Source organism: Mus caroli, chromosome 5, assembly GCF_900094665.2.
Source record: "Mus caroli chromosome 5, CAROLI_EIJ_v1.1, whole genome shotgun sequence".
Taxonomy (NCBI): domain Eukaryota; kingdom Metazoa; phylum Chordata; class Mammalia; order Rodentia; family Muridae; genus Mus; species Mus caroli.
The window spans coordinates 5,387,536-5,396,854 of NC_034574.1; positions in this window are offsets into that span (position 1 = coordinate 5,387,536).

A 9,319-nucleotide genomic window follows, 5' to 3' on the forward strand; every position below is an offset into this window, starting at 1 on the left:
GGAGATTTAATCTTCTGGAATCCATAGCCACTATGGCTCAAGTTCTCCATACCAAGATCCAGATCAGAAACTTCTATCTCCAAGTCTCTAGATAAAGGTCACTGGTGAGCCTTCCAATTCTGGATTGTAGTTCATTCCAAATATAGTCAAGTTGACAACCAGGAATAGCCACTAAAGTATATATATGCAATACACACACATATTTTTTCTAGACATTAATTTATGTCAGACTCAGTGATGCAATATAAAAATGAACAAATTCTGTGTTTGCAAATCTAATATTATTTATAACACAGTTTCTTTCTCCTTTAGTGATGTCTCCAAAATTAATGACGGAATTGGTGACAAAATTGGGATGTTTTTTCAATCCATAACTACATTTTTAGCCGGTTTTATCATAGGATTTATAAGTGGTTGGAAGCTAACCCTTGTAATTTTGGCTGTCAGCCCTCTTATTGGATTGTCATCTGCTTTGTGGGCAAAGGTAAGTGCACAGATTGCAAAGCCCTTCCCAGACTCCGAGGAGGGTCTTTTAACCACAACAACTGTGAGTTTGGTACTTGTTTTTAGACTTCTGTTTGCCATAGGATGCCTCTGCCCCACTGAGCTATTATTTATGGACAGGATAGGAAGGAAGGGGACCTCCTATCTCATTCCCCACCTTTATAGTAACTACATGCTGAGCTGGAAAGATCTGGCTCAGTAGAGGACAACACCATATCACTGTGAGGTGTCACGGACAGAAGTGGCTTTCCCTGGTCTATACCACTCTACAATGATTTCTGCAAGACTTACTGTCACTCTCCAGGGAGCAATCTCAGGTAGTCAGGCTTGAATTGTGTGTTTACCCAATGAGTCATCTTACCCAGCCTTTGCCTAAAAGCTTCTTTTTCTTGATTGATTTCCAGCTTAGTAAAAGTTTGAACAAGTTATATTTAAATTCATGTCAGAATTTAATCAATAAATTATTTTAAGTATTTTAAGATATCTTGTAGATAGGTAAGGAAAAGGGATCGCAATTTAATCTTTAAGAACTACACATTGCTTCAGTTATTGGGGCCTTTGTTTCACTCCCTGCTCTGCATATCTTAGATCCCTAGAGTGTTGGCTCATTTAAAAGATATGTGCACTAGCCTGAAAAGCTGTTTCTCACTGTGGGCTTGAGGCTGTCTTCCCAACGCAAACAGGAAGAACAGAAGGGTCCCAGGCACAGGAGTCATCTGACCCAGAGTCCCTTTGTGTCCCCATTCTCTTCCTTGAACATTCACTGGAGCAGCTAGAAGGCACCGAGAGGGAGACCATTATACCTTTGCTCTCCCACGAGATTCAAAGATCTTGTTTTGTATGATTAATGTACAAGCAACATTTTTATCTCTTTACTTTTTACTTTGGGAAAGATAGAGTTGCTAGGCATTCTTAAATGATGAGAGATTGCACTTTGACAGGTATTGACTTCATTTACTAATAAGGAACTCCAGGCTTATGCAAAAGCTGGAGCAGTTGCTGAAGAAGTCTTAGCAGCCATCAGAACTGTGATTGCCTTTGGAGGACAAAAGAAGGAACTTGAAAGGTTTGGACTTCTGCTAGAAATGTAAAATTCTGTGCCACTGCTGATGTTCTGAAAAGTTGCAGTGCTAAGTGTGCGTTCCTATTGCCTGTCTTCAGAAGAAGGGAGCATGTATGTTCTGTTTGCTTTTTGCATTGAAATGTTTGGAAGCCTGTTTTCATTCCTAAGAGGATGGGATGATACAGAAACTACAAATAAGGACGTTTCTGCTATACAGACAACCATTAGTTTAAGAAGTAAAAGACTTTAAAGAGAGTCATGGGATTTTTTTTTTCTTTTTTTGGAAAGACTTTGACATTTGCTTTGATGGGGGTGGCGAGCTGCCTAGTGATCAAGAGGGTATAATGTTCTTGTGGGCTCAGCTACCTGTAGCTTCTGCTCCAGAGGATCTGATTAATGCTTTTTTTTGCTTGTTTTTGTTTTTTGCCTCCAAAGGCATCTTTGCTCATATGCACACATGCCACGCAACACACATAATCTTTAAAATTACGCTTTGATAAGAGAAATGTACTAAGGAGCAGGAGGAGGACACATTTAAATATAGTGTAGAATATCTCTTAGGGGAGATTTTTAACAAACCTGGGGCCTGAGAGATGTGAATAAGTTTCCCATAGCTAGGGCAGGGATGGGGTCTGGGATCAAAGACAATGAAAATCTCCTAAGATGGCAAAAGCTCCAGGCTGGTGTGGAATATATCATCACAGAGCTTCTATGTCTGAAGCAACCAATCGCGCCCACTTTTCCCTCAAATCACCAGGTGTTGGAAGAAACTGGCTCATTTGGAATGCAAAATTAACCACAATTAAATGCATTTAATTGTACATTTAATTAAATGCATTTAATTGTGAATGCATTTAATTCAATAGTCAGAATAGTTCTATTAATAGGTTCTTTTTTTCTCATGTTTTTTCAAATGTTACCTTCTGGATGCATTTTTTTTTTCTTTTGTGGAGTACTGTCTGGTGATTGTTGGCTCTATTTCCTGAGTGACCAGAGTGTTGAGGGGAATATTAAACAAACAAACAAACAAACAAACAAACAAAACCCTGCAAGCTTCAGGAGCTACTGCTAGCAACTCTCCACCCTGGTGCAGTCCCGCCAGGCTATTCTCTGCCTCTAGCCCTTCCCCACCCTCCCATTGCACCCCCACCCACCCTGCAGCGACCAGTAGCTATGTTCCCAGCTCTGGTTCGCTTGTCTCTGTATAGTTCTCTCTCTGCCATATAAAACCCTGTCTGTAATCAGAGGTCCCACATTTCAGTAACCCAGTAAATCAAAACACTAGAAGCTTATAATTGACAAGTCAATAAATTCTCAATTTACAAGATGCCATTACAATAATTTCAGAACCAATTGATAATGATAAAAGTAGCTCAACTAGATTAGATAAATTATCCCAATTAATCTAACCTTTATGATATCATAACTCCCTGTGACTAGTTAAAGCCATGCTGGTTCAGGGTCTTCCTATCCATCTGCCTCCATTTTGGCTTTTCTTTTTTCTCTCTCCCCTGATGCTGTCTATCTCTGCAACTCTTAGCTCCGCCTCCCTTTTCCCTGTCCAATCACAGACCTCCTGCTGCACTAATATTTTAATGTGATTGCACAGAGAATATCCTGATACACCAGAGTCCTATTCTGAAAGTCCTTACTTACGTCTAAATGTTCAAGTATCCGCTCTGCTTTTATGGAAAATTTTTGTTTCTCTTTTAGTTATGGCAGATAGTTTTTCTGGGTATAATAGTTTTGGTTATTAGCTGTGTTCTTTCAACCATATCACTCCAAGCCCTTCTGGTTTTAACAGCTTCTATTGAAAAATCAGCTGTTATTTTCATTGCCCTGCCTTTCTATGGGATTTGGTCCTTTTCTCCTACAGCTTTTAGTTCCCTCCCTCCCTCCCTCCCTCCCTCCCTCCCTTCCTTTTTGTGATCTTAGTGTTTTAACTATAAGATGACACAGGAGAATTCTTTTCTGGTCCTGTCTCTTAGGTTCTCTGTATGTGTCTTGTACCTAGACAGACATTTATTCTCTTAGATGTGGCAATTTTTTCCTATGGTTTTTGTTGGAAATATTTTCTGAGCCTTTGGCATGAAGTTCTTGTTTTGTGTTTATCTGTTTTTTAAAAAATTATCATTGCCCTTGACTGAATGATACAATTTTTTTTTACCTTGATTCAAGTCTTGCTAGACTGTCCTCCATGTTATCTAGTCTCTCAGGAAGTAAGGCTTTCCACACAGCTTTTGATTGACTTATTGAGTGCTGTGCTTTGAGCATCATTTTGGTTTGATTTTTCTTTGATACTTCTGTCAGTACTGAAATATTTTTATATCTTGAATTGACTTCCATATTTCATTTAGATGCTTGTATGCTCTTTGAGTACATTCATGACCTTGAATTCTGTGAATGTGACTATAGTCATATACTTTAATTCTTTGTTTGGAATTTCAGCTAAGTCACTGTCAGTGCCAGGCCTTTTGGGAGAATACATGTTTTCTTCTAATTTTTTGTTTTTGAGTTGGTGTTGTCCATCGGGAGTTAGTGGGTAGCAGAAATTTTTTTTTCTGGGTCATCTCTTTAATGAGGATGACCCAGCATTCTTAATTGGAGTGTTGTGGCTCCTGTCACTCCTTAAGGGTACCCTTTATACCAGTTTGTTGAGGTAGGAAAGAGAACTAGTAGGCTTAGTAGCTTAGTCAAATCGAGCCTGTGTGTCCCTCATATGCTGGCAGAGTGCAGTTCCATAGTTCAGCTCTTCCATGTAAAATTTTCTCCATTAATCACTTATTTATTCACTTTACACCCTGATTGTTGCCTCCTTGTCTTGGTCCCTTGCTCACACACTCTCTCCCCCATCCCCTATCCCCTTCTTTTCTGAGAGAGTAGAGCCCCTTTCCTCCCCCCTGATATCTCCCCACCCTGGCACATCAAGTCTTTGAAGGGCTAGGTGCATCCTCTCCCATGGAAACCAGACAAGACAGCCAAGGTAGAGGAATGGATTCCATAGACAGGCAACAGCTTTAGGGACAGCCCCACTCTAGTTGTTGGGGGACCCACATTAAGACTGAGCTGCACATCTGCTACTTATGTGCTTGGGAGAGGGGTACTAGGTCCAGTGTGTGTATGCTTTTTGATTGGTGGCTCAGTTTCTAAGAACCCCCAAGGATCCAGGTTAGTTGACTCTGTTGGTCTTCCTATCCTCTTTGGGGCCTTCAATACTTCCCCCAACTCTTCCTTAAGATTCTTTGAACTCCTTCCAATGGTTGGCTATGGGTCTCTGCATGTTTCAGTGAGCTGTTAAGCAGGAGCTCTCAGAGGAGAGCCAGACTCCTGTCTGCAAGCATAACAGCGTATTATTAAGTGGTGCTTGCCCATGGGATGGGTCTCAAGTTGGGTCCATTATTGTTCGGCTGTTCCTTCAGTGTTCTATCTTTGTCTAGCTACAGGAGATGTTCCATATCCCCACTGCTATGAGTCAGCTAAGTTCACCCCCAAAGACTCCTGGGATCCTCCCCCATTCCAGGTCTCTGGCATGTCCTAGAGATGTTCCCCATGCCCCCAACCCCACCAGATGTAGACTTTCATTCATTCTCCTGGCCCTCTGGCCCTCTGTCTGTCTCTCCCCATATCTGATCTGAAACCCCACCCCCACTCCATTCCCCTCCCCATCCCCTCTTCCACCCTGTCCCCTCCCTCCATCTGCCTGTTATGACTGTTTTATTTCCCCTTCTAAGTGAGATTCAATAGCCTTGCTTGGGCCTTCCTTCTTGTTTAACCTCTTTGAGTCTGTGGAATATATCATGGGTATCCTATACTTTACGACTAATATACACTTAGAAGTGAGTATATACCATGCATGTCCTTTTGGGTCTGAGTTATATCACTCAGGGTGATATTTTCTAGTTCCATCAATTTGCCTGCAAAATTCATGATATCCTTGTTTTTAGTTGTTTAATAGTATTCCACTGTGTAAATGAACCACATTTTCTGTATCCATTCTTCAGTTGAGGGATATCTGAGTTGTTTTCAGTTTTGGGCTATTAAAAAAGTATTAGCTCTTACTTCAAAAGCCTATACTCTAAAAAATTGGAAAGTCTAAATGAAATGGGTGGTTTTCCAGACAGATAACAATTACCAAAGTTAAATCAAGATCAGGTAAACTATCAAAATAGTCCTATAACTCCTAAGAAAATAGAAGCAGTCATTAAAAGTCTCCGAACCAGGGCCTGGCAAACACAGAAGTGGATGCTCACAGTCAGCTAGTGAATGGATCACAGGGCCCCCAATGGAGGAGCTGGAGAAAGTACCCAAGGAGCTGAAGGGATCTGCAACCCATAGTTGGAACAACATTATGAACTAACCAGTACCCCGGAGCTCTTGACTCTAGCTGCATATGTATCAAAAGATGGCCTAGTCNGCCATCACTGGAAAGAGAGGCCCATTGGACTTGCAAACTTTATATGCCCCAGTACAGGGGAACACCAGGGCCAAAAAAATGGGAATGGGTGGGTAGGGAAGTGGGGGGGAGGGTATGGGGGACTTTTGGGATAGCATTGGAAATGTANTTGAGGAAAAGATGTAATAAAAAAAAAAGTCTCTGAACCAACAAAACAAAACAACCCCCCCCAACAAAACAAGCAACCAACCAGCCAAACAAATAAACAAACAAACAAAACGGGGCCAGATGGTTTTAGGGCAGATTTTACCAGACTTTCAAATAATAGCTACTAACAATACTCCTCAAACTATTTCCCAAAATAGAAACAGAAGGAACACTGCCAAATTCATTCTATGAGGCCACAGTCACCTTGATACCTAAACCATATGAAGACCAATTTCAGATCAATTTCTCTTATGAACTTGGATGCAAAAATACTCAATGAAATACTCACAAGATGAATTCAAGAACACATCAAAAACAGTTGCCATGAACAAATAGGCTTCATCCCAGGGATGCAGGGATGTTTCAATAGACCTCCTTTATACATGACAAACAGGCTGAGAAAAAAATTAGGGAAACAACACCCCTTACAATAGTCACAAATAATACAAAATACCTTGGTGTGAGTCTACCCAAGCAAGTGAAAGACCTATAAGACAAGAACTTCAAGTCTCTGAGAAAGACATTGAAGATATCTGAAGATGGAAAAATCTCTCAAGCGCATGGATCAGTAGGATTAACAGTGAAAACTGCCATCTTAAAACATCCATGTAATTTAAGCCTGACCCAGGGTTTATCTCCTCATCTCTTAGAGTGTGGGAGTTTCTCACTGCCTCATTCCCAGGGCAGTCTGTGTCTCCACTGTCACATGTCACAGCTTCCCTGGCTTGTACCTACTATATATTAATGAGCCAAAACAATGTTGTAGATCAGTGTTTTTAAAATTTACAACTATAGAAATAAGATAAAGTATAGTGCTTGTTTTCTAAGGAAGAGCATTTTGTGTCTCTGTGTGACCTGAGGCTCTCAGTCCTTTTCCCTGGGTTGCCTAGGTTATAGGACTATTGGCTCCAGACCCACCTAGTACAGCTTATTTAGATATCAAAAACATGGCTAACACACCACAGTCCCCAAAGTGCGTGTAGTCTCCCAGTTGGTCCTTCTCGCATCCCCGGGGAGCAAGTGGTCTTTAAAGCTTCCGTAAGGTCCAGACTTTTAAATAGCTTTTCTGTATTAAGATTCTCTGGCATTGTGTCTCCATTTCATTAGCCATTTGCTGTTCCTCTTTCCTCGGCTTCCCTCTTCTTGCTCTTCATCTTCTTTCTCTTTTTCTAAATTCTTCATCCTTCCTCCTTTTCATCTCCCTTCTCTGTCTGCCTTCTTCTGCCTCATTATCCTTACCCTTCCTTCTCTCCTCCCACTTCCCCAGTAGGACAGGTGCAGTCCTCCTGATTCAGTCTCCTAGTACTACAAGGGCAAACTTGTCTTCTCCCTGATTAGAGAGATTGCTTTACGTTTCTCTTCATTTAATCTGATGTTGCCTATTAGCTTGCTGTGTATTGCCTTTAGTGTGTTTAGGTATGTGTCTTGTATCCCTGACCTCCCCCAAGACTTTTAACATGAAGGGGTATTGGATTTTGTCAAAGGATTTTTCAGCATCTATTCCTAGTACTACCTGGGAGTACAGATTAGCCACCATGACCAACTGTTTTTTTCTTGTGTGTGGAATAATATTTGGAATAATATCCACTTTTGATATTTTGGATTATTTCATTATTACTAAGGCCAAAAACCATATAAGCTCCAGTTTTTCTTCAACAAAGAAATAGAATAATAATAGTACACCTTAGGGGCAATGTATGGAGAAAAGAAGAAAAACCCTGTGTGCTATCGGGCTGCATGCATTCAAATTACTCAAGTAGCTTTCCTGTTACATTGAGATAGTTTCTTAACATTTAAGAAGGGAGTGTATGTAACAATTTCTGTTTCCTTTCTTCCAGGTACAATAAAAATTTAGAAGAAGCTAAAAATGTTGGCATAAAGAAAGCTATCACAGCCAGCATTTCCATAGGCATTGCCTACCTGTTAGTCTATGCATCATACGCACTGGCATTCTGGTATGGGACCTCCTTGGTCCTCTCAAATGAATATTCTATTGGAGAAGTGCTTACTGTAAGTAATAAATGATTTATAAAAGGATTTATTAAAATGCCAGTTCAATTTAGTGCTTTTAATTTTTTAATTTTTGACCTTAGAATATGTTTTTGAAAAACAGTTAAATACTACAAAGAAATATTTATTCAAATATTCACAGGCTAGAAAGTGGAAAGGAAATTACAGGTTGGTTACATTGCTTTCTTAAAGATAAGTTACAATAAACTGGATTAATACACAGGAGGGAAACAGAACGACTATATGGTCTTAAATGGTTTAAGGCATATTATTAACTTGGTTATATATAACTAAGGTCTGGCAAAAACTTAGTCTCTGAAGGTAAGACAGAAAAGGCGATTCTGAGACATTAACATTAGCCCTCTTTCTACTATGAGCTTATGTTTAATGAGATGGTTTCATTCTGTACTAAGTGCTTCTTTTATTTTCTGAGTTACTAATCAAACAAAAATAAATAATAAAAATATTTTAAATGGCAGCTAATATATCTCACAAATTTGTAGAAATATAAATTGTTGCTCTTTGCGACAGAAAACTCTGTTTAGAGGTTTTCTGCCTGATAGAACTGTGCACAAGGATGGGTGCTATTTCTTTCATTTGAAGACAATGATATAATTTATTAACCAAGCTCAATCTGTACTAGTGGGCTCATTTTTTCCTCCCCAAACACAAATGCATTGAGTTCATGACCACAGCCTCCTTTTTTTCAATCATTTAATGTAATACCTTTCTATATTTTTACACTTTCACTATATATGGTCCAGGTTATCCTCAAACTGGTGATTGTCTTGCCTTAGCTTTTGAGTTTGGCAGTCATAGGTGGGAACCACATGTCTGACAAACAGTTCTTTTTATCAAAATTTAGATTTGTAATACAGAAATAATAATTGCCTTTATTTTTCAACCCCACTTAACATCATGTATAGGGCTATTTGGTTAGGAACAGGCTTTACTGCCCTTCCCCCCAATTTTTAAGGTAGTTAAAATTTTTATTTTAGTTTTAATTGGGGGGGGGGGAGAAACTGGAGTTGTAGGCAGTTCTTTTTTTTTTGATTTTTAATATTTTTATTACATATTTTCCTCAATTACATTTCCAATGCTATCCCAAAAGCCCCCCATAGCGCCCCCCACTTCCCTACCCA